This window comes from Telopea speciosissima, chromosome 2 (assembly GCF_018873765.1).
Source record: "Telopea speciosissima isolate NSW1024214 ecotype Mountain lineage chromosome 2, Tspe_v1, whole genome shotgun sequence".
NCBI classification, from domain to species: Eukaryota; Viridiplantae; Streptophyta; class Magnoliopsida; order Proteales; family Proteaceae; genus Telopea; species Telopea speciosissima.
In genome coordinates, this window is record NC_057917.1 from 70,977,218 (window position 1) to 70,990,505 (window position 13,288).

The following is a 13,288-nucleotide window of genomic DNA, read 5'->3' on the forward strand; positions in this document are numbered from 1 at the left end:
CTCTGAGATTGAGATTCCTTTTTTTTTTTTTTTTTGAGAATTTTTGGAAGGAAGGAAGGAAGGAAGGAAGGAATTGGAGGAACAAAGGTAAGCAAAGAATTTCCTTCCGAAGAAGCGGGAGAAGGAGGAGAAGAAGAAAAACAGAAAGAGAGAGATTAACAGATTAGGTAATATGAATAACTTATTGAGGTTTCCTCGTTGTTTCCATTTCTTGAAGTTTTGGGAGACTCCGACGACCTGAAACGAGGCTTGCTTTGTTTTGTGAGTATATATATATATGTATACATGTACTTAAAAGAGCGGTTTTGATGAAACCAGAATGGTTTGAGTCAATGTGTTGTCGAATTCTCATTGGTTGTACGTTTCACAATCGCTGTTGTCCCAGTTTAGAACCACCAGGTTTAGACAAGCTAGTACAGTCGAGTTCTCATAGCTGTACGGACCGAGGGGCGTTTTTTGGTTTCTAAGGCGTGTCTTTGTGTGGTTAATGTTCTTAAATTCTTAAAGACTTGAAAGCAACCTTTTTTAACCAAAAAGGAAAAATAAAGGGTAGATTATATTTATTTAAAAATTATTAAACAAATAATATATACGCTTTGGTTATTCGAAGAGGGGCAAGGATCCAAATATTTTGCAGGTTTGCCACTATGTCCACAATTTCCGTTAACCCTCGCGGACGTAGGAAGGATATCTCAGTTTTGCTACTTGTGTGACCTTTTTCTTGTTTTGGTAAGTAAAGCATGTTTTTCCTCTTTTGGTCCAAGTAAAACGAAGCAGACTGCCACACTAACGTAACGAACCGTAGGTCTATTTTATTTGGTGAGAACGAAAGCAAACTTTATCTTTACTACGAAAGTAATAGGGATCCAGATCCTCTACTGCCGAGCTGTCCGGCGGGATCGTGCTATCTAGACACGGTGAGGCTTGCTATAACCGCCTTATCCTCACTTGGGCAAGGCGCTCGGACAGGGGTAAGGTGGTCATTGCACGCCTCACCATGTCTAGGCAGCACGGTCCTGACAGGCAGCTAGGCAGTAGAGGATCCAAATTGAAGTAATAGGGGTGTAAGCTAGCCAACCCTGCCGGCCCAAGCCCGCCCTGAGCCTGAATAGGGCTTGGGTTGGATTTTTCAACTCTGAGGGCGGGTTAAGGTTAAAATTTTCAGGTCCTAGGTCAAGGTTGGGTTGGGCCAGGATGGAGGCCTTGGGCTAAGCCTAGCCCTATGTTAGGTTATGCTTAACAATTTATTGTTTATATTTTGTAATTTTTATTTAGTATCTAATTATCTATTAGCTCAACAATTAAAAGTTAAAACTTATCAAACCATTCTCTTGGCAGACGATGGCATAGCCTGGCAATCCATTGACATTGTCATTGATAGCCACTTGAGCCGAGATGGCTTTGGGACAATCTTGAGCATTGCAACCATTTGATAAACCCAACACCAGCTTTATAGTACTTCTGGCAGTGCTGGCGATGCCATCAATTACTAGGTGATGGCGTACGTCTTTATTGCCAACAAGCTCAACTGTACCCTTATCAACCTTGATGTCAGAGGGAGTCTATGGGAAAGGGACGAAATTTTGCTGCTACCCTTCTGATAACCAAGGAAATGGGATCTTAAAAGGTATTTTCAAAAATACCAAAACCTATGAGGGTATTTATGAACCCAAAGAGAAAGTGAATTATTCCATTTCCTTGGTTGCTAGCAATGTAGCAGGACATAGAGGGATGCCACTTGAGAGGTCAGGGGTGCTTACATATGTAGAGAAAGGCATAAGTTCTCTCCCATGTGGGAAGTGATCAGAATGAAGCAACGGATACGAACTTCACAAATGTTTTTCTCTTAAGGTTGTGTTTGGCTGGCAGGAAATGAATATAAAATTAATTTAATTAGAAAAGAAAAATAGACATATAAATCAATCATTGTGTCATAATGATTTCTGTTCTTTCCATTTCTTGACAACCAAACATAGTCTTAGACAACTCCTAAATTTCGATCAGTTTTGACTTAGGTTTAATTCTAAATAAATAAATAAAGTTAGAGATAACGACCTTCTTTTCTGTTTCTTAGTGAAGTTAAATTGGCACGATTGAATCTACCGCTTTTGTGTCGCTTTCTTTTTTTTTTTGTTTTGATCACTTCTTATCGTCGTCCCCGTAGATGGGGCTGGTGGTTTGCTTTTGTTTGGGTCCAGTCCAGCAACGATACATACTTTGTGGTATTCGGAATGGTGTTTCCATGTATCCATCGATCTCCTTTCTAAGCCAAAAAAATGGATTTCTACTTTTGCTTATAAGATTTCCATTGAATCTACCCGTAGCACCCAATGGCAACTATTGGAGATTGGAATTCCTATTTTGTCTCGCCGATAAAAGTGGTGGAAATTCTATTTCTTTAAGGTAAACTCAGGCATTTTCCCTTTTTATTGATCAAGTGGCGCTTATGGATCTTCCTTTGCATAGACCTTTCTTTAGGTGGGATCAGACAGAGGGGAAATAAAAGATTTGAAGCCTGGTTAGATCGTTGTTTAGTCTCTTCTACATGGCTAGAGAGCTTTTCCACATTCGAATTTATTAATAAAGCAGCGCTTTCTGGCTCATTGAACCCAGCTTTGAAGATACCTATAAGGTTGCTTGGCTGGGGTCTTCTCCTCTCACTTCCAAAACATATTCAAATCCTCAAACCCAACCCTTGATAAGGAGTACTTTTGTTTCATAAGGAATCAGGTCCCGGATTCAGACAATCAAAGATTGATGGCTCTTATCACTGAATCTGAAACCATAAGAACTCTCAATGCGTATGGCTCTAGATAAGCCTCCTAGGGCGCCCGATGGTTTTTCTGGTATGTTCTACCAAAAAAATGTGGGACGTTGTAGGCCAAGAGGTAATTGTACGACCATCCAATCTTTCATCCTAAGACAGAATCACCATCATTTGTAGGAGAGTTCAGACCAATAAGCCTTTGCAACTTCTGCTGCAAAATAATTCAAAGATCATGCTTTCAAGGCTCCAACCCCTTCTCCATAAGCTAATCTCCTTCAAACATAATGACCTTATAAAAGGAAGGCACATCCAGGACAATATTATGCTGTGCCATGAAATGCTTCACAAAATAAAAAAGCGTAGGAGAGGAAATAATGATCTCATGGTAGTTAAACTTGACATGAGTAAGGCGTACGACAGATTGGAATGGAAGTCTATGCAAAAAGTCCTTGAGAATTATGGCTTTGATTCCAGATGGACTAAATGAGTAAATGGGTGATGTTTTGCGTAAAATCCACACAACTGGCTGTTCTACTCAATGGTGCTCCTCTATACTACTTTTCCCTATCCAGGGGAATCAGACAAGGGGACCCACTCTCGCTATACTTATTTATCCTTTATGCAGAAGTTTTATCTTCTCATCCGGAAGAAGCCCAACGTGCAGGGAAAATTAAGGGAGTTAAAGTTTCTCATTAAGAAATCCTCTCTCACTTAGCCTTTGCAGGTGATTTGATACTGTTTGGTCAAGCATCCACCTCAGAACCTCACGAATTCATCAATGTTCTCAACACTTATTGTGGGTATTCTTGTCAATGCTTGAACACTGCAAAAACTAGAGCAAACTATAGTCCAAGTATTTCTGCATCAGTAAAAGGAGCACTCTCTACGAGCACGTTGATTGAAAGGGTCAACAAGAAACTACAATCATGGAAAGCTAAACATATCAGTGCAGCAGGGAAACACACTCTCATACAATTAGGGTTAACCAGAAACTACAATCTTGGAAAGCTAAACATCTCAGTGCAGCAGAGAAACACACTCTCATACAATCAACCTTTTCTGCTACCCCTCTCCATTACATGTCTTGCTTTCTCTTACCTGCATCAACCCTCAATGAATTGGATTCTGTTAGAAGAACACTGATATCAAAAGAAGAGGACAAAGAGATAGCCTGAGTCGAACGAGAACGCTCTGTCCTTAAGACAGTATTTGCACCCTGTTACTGCACTGGGTTGCAGCAAATCTGCCTCCTAAGATAAAACAGGCTAGACTGATTACTGATTTGCAGAGACAATAATCACTTCAAACTATCATAGAATTGAGAATTTATTAATGCCTGCCTGACTAAAATCGTACCACAAAAATTGAATGATTTGGGCTGTCCATTTCACCTCTATTTATAGTGGTGGATGTATCCCTTCAAGACACTCATGGAATGAGTGTGTCCATTGACATGAGTGGATAAGATTAAAAGATTCTAATCCAAGCACTTATATGTAAGTGTCTCTTGGAGATACCCCATGGTGTAGGTGTGTCTCTTGGTTCAATGGATTAGATTAAAAAATTTCAATCCAAGTGCTATGAATGCACCTATACAAATGGATATGTCTCTTTGAAGATGCATGTCCCTTGGATATGTCTCTTTGAAGCTATATGTCCCTTAGCCAAAAAACCAGGCCAACATTGAACCAAAGAATGACCCAAAACTGTCCACACAATTATTGAAAAAATCCCAACAGATTTGTTAGGAAGAAAATTTTTCTGGAGTAAGGGGGAGTCATCCCTCATTCCTAAGGTCAGTTGGAAAACCATATGTAAACCCAAATGGAGTGGAGCCTAAATTTGAAGCTTTCAAACCAAATGAACCAAGCTCTTCTTACAAAATAAAAAAAAAATTCTTGGGAGATGTTAACACCCAATGTATCCTTGTGGGGCCGAATTATGAAGCAAATATACTTCTCAAGATCTGATACTCTTCATGCGACGATTCCAACAACTTCATCGTGGGCCTGGAAATCAATCATGAGCGCAGTCCCCCTTCTCAAGCATGGTCTTTTCGTCCAAGTTGGTGATGGGGAATCAATCAACCCATGGCATGATTTTCGGATTCTTAACTGGAAGCCCTCATTTGCCCCATTTTCTCTTCCGATGGAAGCACCAACTAGAGTTTCTCAACAAACATTCTACACATTATGTGTAAACTGCCTCAATTTGACCTATTGTTCTATCAGACCCTTGGCGCATTGCATCTATATACTACAAGACTATATGCTACAAGATTGTGCACAACTTGCGACTTTGGGATCATGATCTTCTACTGCACACTGTCCGTAGCGACTAGACACATCGACTAGACACATCATCACATACAATGTTCATCTTACCTCTATCCGAACTCCTTGTTCGAGTAGAGGTAAGGTAGACATTGCACACAACAATGTGTCTGATCGCATAGGCCACTACGGACAGTGCACGTAGAGGATCTGTATTGCTTTGATAGACGAACATTATGCGAGGGCAATTTTGTGGCGAATGCGCTGGCATCCTTTTGGCGTTCATGCTCCTGTTTCCTCTCTAGATTCACACCCCACCCATTATCATCTACAATTTTGACACCCTCCAATTTCCTACAATCCCTCACATGGGAGTAAAATGACTACTTACCCACTGCCTTGGGAAGTTTACCCGCTACCTTGGGAAATATATCCAGACAATGAAAAAATGATCATTTCAACTCCCATGTGAGGGATTGTAAGGGACTTGAAAGATGTCAGAATTGTAGGAGATAAAAATTCTCCTTGTTACTGTTTTTTTTTTTATATTTCTAGTTCTATTTTGCCGGAGGCTTTAATGGTCCATTCCCGATGTCACAGAGTCACTGCCACTAGTCTCTAACCTGCTCCAACAGTAAGTATGATACGATTGATATGCAGAAATCCTCTATGCCCGGTCTTTTGTCGACACGTTAAGAGGATACCTCGATCAAATGGCCCCACCCAACCCATTCTTTTCTTTTTTCTCTCGATTCTTAAATTTTCTACTCCACTAGTCCCACTCAATGCCCCCACCTTCTGTTTCAACTTGGAAAGACCTCTGAAACGAAAAGGTATTGTCAAGTCAAGGACCAAAAGTTCCCCGTTATCCTTGTGGGACCCATAAAAATTAACGTGTCTAGAAATAAACGGCACAGATATGATGACACAAGCTCTTAGCCGTTGGAAGTTCAACCGTTAAAATAAGTAAACGTCGAACTTGACGTCAATCATATGTTCAAATAAAGCAACAGAAGAATCGTTCTCACAATTTAGGAAAAAGATAAAGTCGTCCTCGCAACCTCACCATCACCATCCCTATCACTCTGTCTCTCTGTCCAAATGTCCTATAATGAAGTGGGCCTATTCAAATGGTTCATTTTGGCGGCAAGTTGCAAATTGCAAATTGCAAATTGCAAATTGCAACTTGCGCATTCACCAAACAGTGAAGGCCAAAGTTAAGTGGGGTGAAGTGACCATATGATTAGATTTGTTGTCCTTTTCATCAGCAGCCACGTGATTAGATTTTATGCTTATGTTATTAAGGGAAGGGATTGCTCGGATCTTTATCCCCAACCTTTTCCTGTCCGGTCCGGTTCCCCCATGGTACTAACTATTGGTATCGGGCCGTTCATATCAAGTGATCCATATGGGTTTTGCATCTTATCAATCTTGATATTTGGCCTATACTAGTGTGGTTGTACGGATTGGATCGGGTATCGGTTTTCTAACATGCTATCATCTATTCTTATGATACTAACCTAGAAATTCGCTCATACATACATGATTTCATGAATCGATATATCACATTCTTTCCTAAAAACAAGTTTTTCCTTGATTTCATGATTCCCAACATACTTAAAAACCAAGATACCTACCTTAAAATTGGCGAATTGGCTTCCCTTTTCCTCTTTTGCCTTAATAGAATATATATTATAAAAAGAAAAACCTTAACAGAATAGAACAATGCTATTTTGTAGCGATTTTGCATGCAATCTTTGGATCTTCTCCTGCCCCTAATGTTGCAAGATATGATATCGTACATTATATTTAAAATAAAAATAAATATTTATTTATTTTTTACATTGACTCATTTTTTTCTAGAATTTAACTCATTTTTTTATATTCTTTTTACAAACATATTACAAAATTTGTTATATTTTATTTAATATTACATACATTGATTTTATAGTGTTTTTTTTAATAAATTTTTTTTATCATTCAAGCGAATTTTTTAAATCTTTACATTTTTAAAAAATTTTCTGACCGATATCGACAGATACTTGATCCGATACCAAAAAGGTATGTTGACTCAGCATTTTTACCGATACCAATCCGATACTGTCGATACCGTATCAGCTTCCAAGTTGACCGATATCCAATCCAAAACCTTGCACTAGAACCATGAGTTCCCCTAACAGGGGATGTTGCGCAACGACCATTCTACCCCTGCCCAGATGGGGTCCACTCCCTCTTATTACAGACACTAGAGAATTGGATCGGGCAAGGAATTGCAAGAGATGATTTTCTAGATTGCTGCCACACTGCATGGCCCCTTGCATCAACATAGAGGCCAATGAAAGCACACATGGGTAGGAATTTTCATCCGTGGAGTGGATAGTCATTTCGCCCTTCTTGTATTTGGAGCCTTTGGGCGCAGGTGCCACATAGGCTGATAGTCTTCATTTTTTTTTCATATTTTTTTAATGAAGTTGATGCTTGTGTAGTATGCTATTGATGTACTGGACAGAATTTTTTAATAATAAAATATGAGGATCAAAATAAATGTAAAAAAGTAATAACATAATTGAAAGGCACCCAACGGTAAAAGAGGCTCTGATAACAAGTGTTGGGGAAACCCAAACAGGATCGAGGAATACTCAAGGAAAATGCAAAATGCTATATGTACAACACAATGCGCCTTGGGAGATAATTGATCTCAGAGTGAGTCTACACACAAAACACCATCTGTAGGGTCAGCCATTTAAAAAATTTTAACTATATAGAAAAGGAATCGATGGTTACCTTTAGATTCACAAATGCAAACCCTCCATGTGATCTTAGCTCTTCTATAGACTGTTCATCCCACCACAAAAATAGGGTTTTACAAACCCTAACACTTTCTCACAAAAGGAGTGGGAGAGATCACTGTCAAAAATCTCTTAGGAGAGGCCGAGCGAAAGATAATGAGAGAATTGAATGGTGATAGGAATTTTATTTTCCTTCTATTATCGATTTACAAATTTGCTATTATGGATTCTCAATCAATATTAAGATCCCATTGTGACTTGGTTTTCTATATTAGAGCCAATCACAATCTTAATAACCAAAATCATATCTAATCCAAATTAGGCATGGCATAATAATGCTTGGAATCATAATCTAAAATATATTGTTAATCAATCAATCAAATATCTTGGTATGAGAATGAGATCTTATCTCATATCAAGATTCTAATTTGATGAATATCCTCCCAAGGACACTACTACATAAATGGGTTGAACCAATACAAGGAGTAAGCATCCCATTGTGATTCTACCCAGCATGATATGTGTCAGCAAAATGTCGCATTCTCAATATTATATTTACCAATACATGCATAGTCAAGTAGGTATAACCAAAATCTCCCAATTAAAGTAGGTAATTACATTTAATTCCCCGTTAGAATAATATCACATAATAGACTATAGGGTATGTGTGAATTTATTATCATCACCCCAACCTAGTGTTGGAAGCCAAAGGGTTATTTCAATGCCTATGTCCAGAGATGCTCGAGAGCAGAGCTATACTATGTCAGGTTAACTTATCAATCTATTAATAAGATCTTCACTTCACACATACTAGAATACAATCAATGGAATAATAAATAAGATGAGACTAATCTACATACCTATTTCTCTCGTTTGATGTAGATCCACGAAGCTTTAACCAACTGAGCTACCCTCTTGGGTTCTTCCTTAGCCCTAAGCCTTTTGCCGTCTCCTCCCAAGTATTTTTTCCTCTGTAACTTTTGTGAGTCAGGTTACAAGAATACGATGGCAACGGCAGGGACCCATGGTTTCTATAAATAAACCCCAGACCTAATCCATCACTACAATAGACGATCTGGATTAAATCCCCTTTAAGTGAATTAATATGAACCCAATAAATCAAGTCATAATAATTGGGCCCAAAACCTAACACTGTATATTTATCGTTTTTCATCATTCTTTTTCTTTTATGTTTCATGTGTAGGTTGCATCCTTCACGGTCGAGTTTGCATGTTTATCCATGTTGTTTGCCATATTTTGTTTTCTTTTTTTTTTTTATATTTTTTTTTATCGTGTTGTTTTGCAGCTGTTGTGGTTAGGTTTGTCAATCATGATAATTTTTATCCAATATTCATATAGTTTTAGGGTTGTGCATGTGCATTATGGGTCATTATAACGTTTAATTTTCTATGTCAATCCTCATAGTTTTTATTTTCTAAAGTTTGTTTTGCAACGCTTAGCGTGGAGATAAGTTCCTTTAATCTTTCTTTCCATTTCATTAATATTTATAGGTTATGGTCTTTCTTTATTTGATAGTATCCATTATTTAAGACAAAGTACCAATTAAACAAGAACCCGATTTTCAATTGGGTAAATTAACTAGGATACCTAATACCTTTCCTGGATTGTAACACTTATCATTTCTCATAATTTGATCAATCCTTATTGGGGTCATATTCATGGGACCTAAACCCTATTCTAGGTAGCGAATCTCAATCTATACCACCCATTGTTTCCTCTATTGGGGGGGCAAACGAAGAAATTCTTGTTGTTCACAGACATCTTCTCAAGGGCAAAAAAGAAATCAAGTTCAAAATGCTTAGTTTGAGCATGAAAAACAAGATTAATAGTCAAAAAAATGCACTCAAGTTATTAAAAAAAATATGGGAAAAAGATCTCTACTTGGTGGTGTTTTCTATGTCCTCTCACAGGGCACCGTGAGATGATGCCTCTGCCCCTTGGGTAGATACCCAAGCGTGCTCACCCATTGGCTCAAACACTTGTGTAGAGACTGTGACCAAATAAAGATCTCTTGCCCAAAAAATATATAGCGTTGTTGTTCTCTGTGCTGCAGCGCAGGTTGCTCCCAGATACATGGACCTACCATTCAAGGGGTAGGGTGGTCATTTCACCCAGCCCCATGTGTCTGGGCGTAGCCTTCGCCCTCGGCACAGGTAACATTCGGCCAAATATATATAACTCAATAAGTGACAAGAAACATCACCGTTATCTAGCCAATGACAACCCTTTCCTCCACCTCCTTTGCCTCTCTCCTCTTCTGCACCATCGCCTCTGCTTGCCCCATATTGCATCCCTCCGCTCCTCCTCCTTACAAAACAACAATGACTCCTCTGCCGATCAAAGCATCTCCACTTTCTGATTCCTTTCGACATAGCACATCCAAAAACATTGTAGTTGCAACTATGTTGATGTTGAAGAATGAGGTGGAAGAAGAAGAAGGAACAACACAAAGAGATCAAAAATAAGAAAGCACAAGTCATTTGGTATGTCTAGTTTTATTTATAAGCAAATTATCTATTCCCTCTCTTTAGTTATTAATGTGGGAAAAAATAAATAAATAACTATTTGCTCTAAGGGATGAGAAAGGACTGAGAGCTTTACCAACAAGATAAATGATTGGGAGAATACACTTATTTTTGAATTTTCATTTTCTCAAGTGCAGTGCTCTGGGCAGTGCATCACACTAAAGAATCCAACCATCCATTCAATACTTACAAGGATAAAACATTTGAAAGAATAAAAAGACGTCAATGCCCATGTTTTTACATTTGCATTCTTAAGTGTTGTGCATTGGACAGTGCATGCATTTGAGAGGATAAATTTCCCTTATTTTCAGTCCCATGTTGGAAATTTAAGATAGAGAAGAAAAGAGTGTGAGTGAATCCATAAATGAGAAAAATGAGAGATGATGGAGATTTCAAAGCCAATTATTATTGGGCTAACCACTTAGAACATAAACAAACGCAGGCACCTTGAGACCGGTAGGACCAGGCTTGGGTTGGGCTTGAATTTTCAAAAACCCAGGCCAACCTGACCTTGTTGTACCTGTCCACTTCGTATCGTCTCCCTTATAACCCAGCCCCAACCCCACCCAATAGGCCAATACGATTCTCAAAATTATAGAAGTATAATGGGAAAAGTTCTACTCCCAAGTGGGCACTTGAATATCTGCCATGTGAATGAGTAATATGAAAATTTTGGAAGTTGGGTATCAAGCGAGTGGTATCAATTGGTCACATGTCAAATTTTAAAACTTGATAAAAGTGTCAAATTTTGAAAACCTTTTAACCAAATACCCTCCTATGTATTGGTATATATCTCCATACTTTTCCAAACACACTTACATTATTAGTTTCCTCTAATAGTTTTACATTTTTTTAAAATCAGTGTTTAGCTTCCTAGACTATTTGTGATTGGGCTGAAATCACATGTGAGTAGGAAACTTTAGTGTTAACCAACTTATAAAATTTGAACAACCTCATATAATTCAAGTGTCCATTTGAAGATCCCTTTCCAAGTGTTGGCTTAGAGAGCATGTAGTAGAAGAAGAATAATCCACACGTTCCTCTTTTATTGGGTTGGAGGTTGGACCTCTGTTAGCAAAAACGTGTTTAAAACTCTGTTTTAAATGTGTTCTTGATTTTTATCATTTTAAACACTTTTAGTCGTATGATGAAAAACATACGGAAAAAAAAGACAAACGACAAACATTTCCATTTTAAACACGTTTCTAGTTTTTTGGCCTTTTTAAGACCTTAGACTTGTTAAACAGTGATTTACTTAATCGACCATATCTCTCTCTTCCAAACTCTGATTAGCTTGATTTTTTTACCGACATAAAGATGACTCGAAGGGCTACATTTTTCATGATATCACCTTCAATTCAAGGTCAATGCACAGACATTCTTCAATTTATATGAGAATAGTATCATTTTTTTTTTTAATATAAAAATTTATCATCCGTTTTTCATTTTTTACCATTATTTATATTTTGATCGTTTTATTTGACTGTCCATTCGTAATTTTTTAACGTTTAAAATCTATGCCATAGGACTCCGTTATTTACCTTCTCCGTTTTTGCTAATTATGGATTGGACAACACAATTAAATAATAAAAATGCCTTCCCACTCAATCTCAACTAATATTGTACCAACCGTGTGCAATTTAATCATTAATGTCAATGTGATTACAGTAATTTTATTTTTTTTATTTTTATGAGTAATGATACGTGTATTGAATATATGCGGCCTGACCAACTATCACATACATCACGTGACCGATTGTACCATCTACCTAAACCCATCATTTGGGCTATGTGCACCAGTACAAATTGCGCTCAAGCCCCAAATCCATTTTTCTTTTATTTTTCGGGTTTCGTTTCCTACTATTTATTTATTTTTGGATGAGTTGATATATATTTAACAAGTGCAAACAACATTTAGCCCCAATTTTTTATTGTTAGAAAGTAGAGTTTTTCATTTATCCGTGCCTAACGTCAGAAAAAAGAAAATAAGAAACATAACGTAGATAGTTGACATGTGATACATAAGGTTTTAAAAGTGATAGGGTTCAGAAATCAGTGAGAGACATATATGGTCCTAATATACATGTCATAGGTGGGACCGATCGAAAGAGAGAATGGGTAACAACTACATCCTAAGAAAACTCGTTGTAGATATAGCTTATATAATGAAGCGCATGCACGAACATACCCAAATCAAAGAGAAGATTGATCTTGCTTGCAAAGATCTAAAGATAAGTCTGAAATTGATACAAAATGATACAACATGATAATTTCACTCAGAGGTGAGGCATGGCCCGATAGAGACTATGATACAACATGTGTTCTGGAGTTCCTTATACAAAGTCTGATGTTATGTTCTTTCAATATAGGAAAATTTACGTTTATTACCCCTGGGGTTTCAAACAATTATGTCTACTATCCCTGAAAGATTCTTACAAACATATCCTTACTGTTAGATGAGAACAGTTAAGTAATGACATCATCACCCAAATATTAATTAAATACCCGTAATACCCTTAATGAAGGTACTTTTCCCTATTTACCTCCATTTTATGACAAATTTGATCAAATGCTAGACAAATCACATCATGTGTAATTAGAATCTTTTTTTTCTAATGCATTCACTGTTATATGCCGTCTGGGTTGAGATGGAACTTCATGTTTTCATACGGTTCGATGTGAGCGCCAGCATGTGGCTTCTCTTGTATTGCCACCATTTCGTTTGTGTCGAGAGAGTCTTGACTATCTGATGTTGTGTTTGCATAGGTGTGATTTTGCTGGGTCGTTGCCATTTATTTGTGAGAGACCCCACAAATATAAAAACAGAGTTTGATGTTTTTTTTTTTTTTTTTTTTTTTCAGACATTCTCTGTCTGTGTATTGTGTAAAAATGAAGGAATTTCAAGTCAATAAT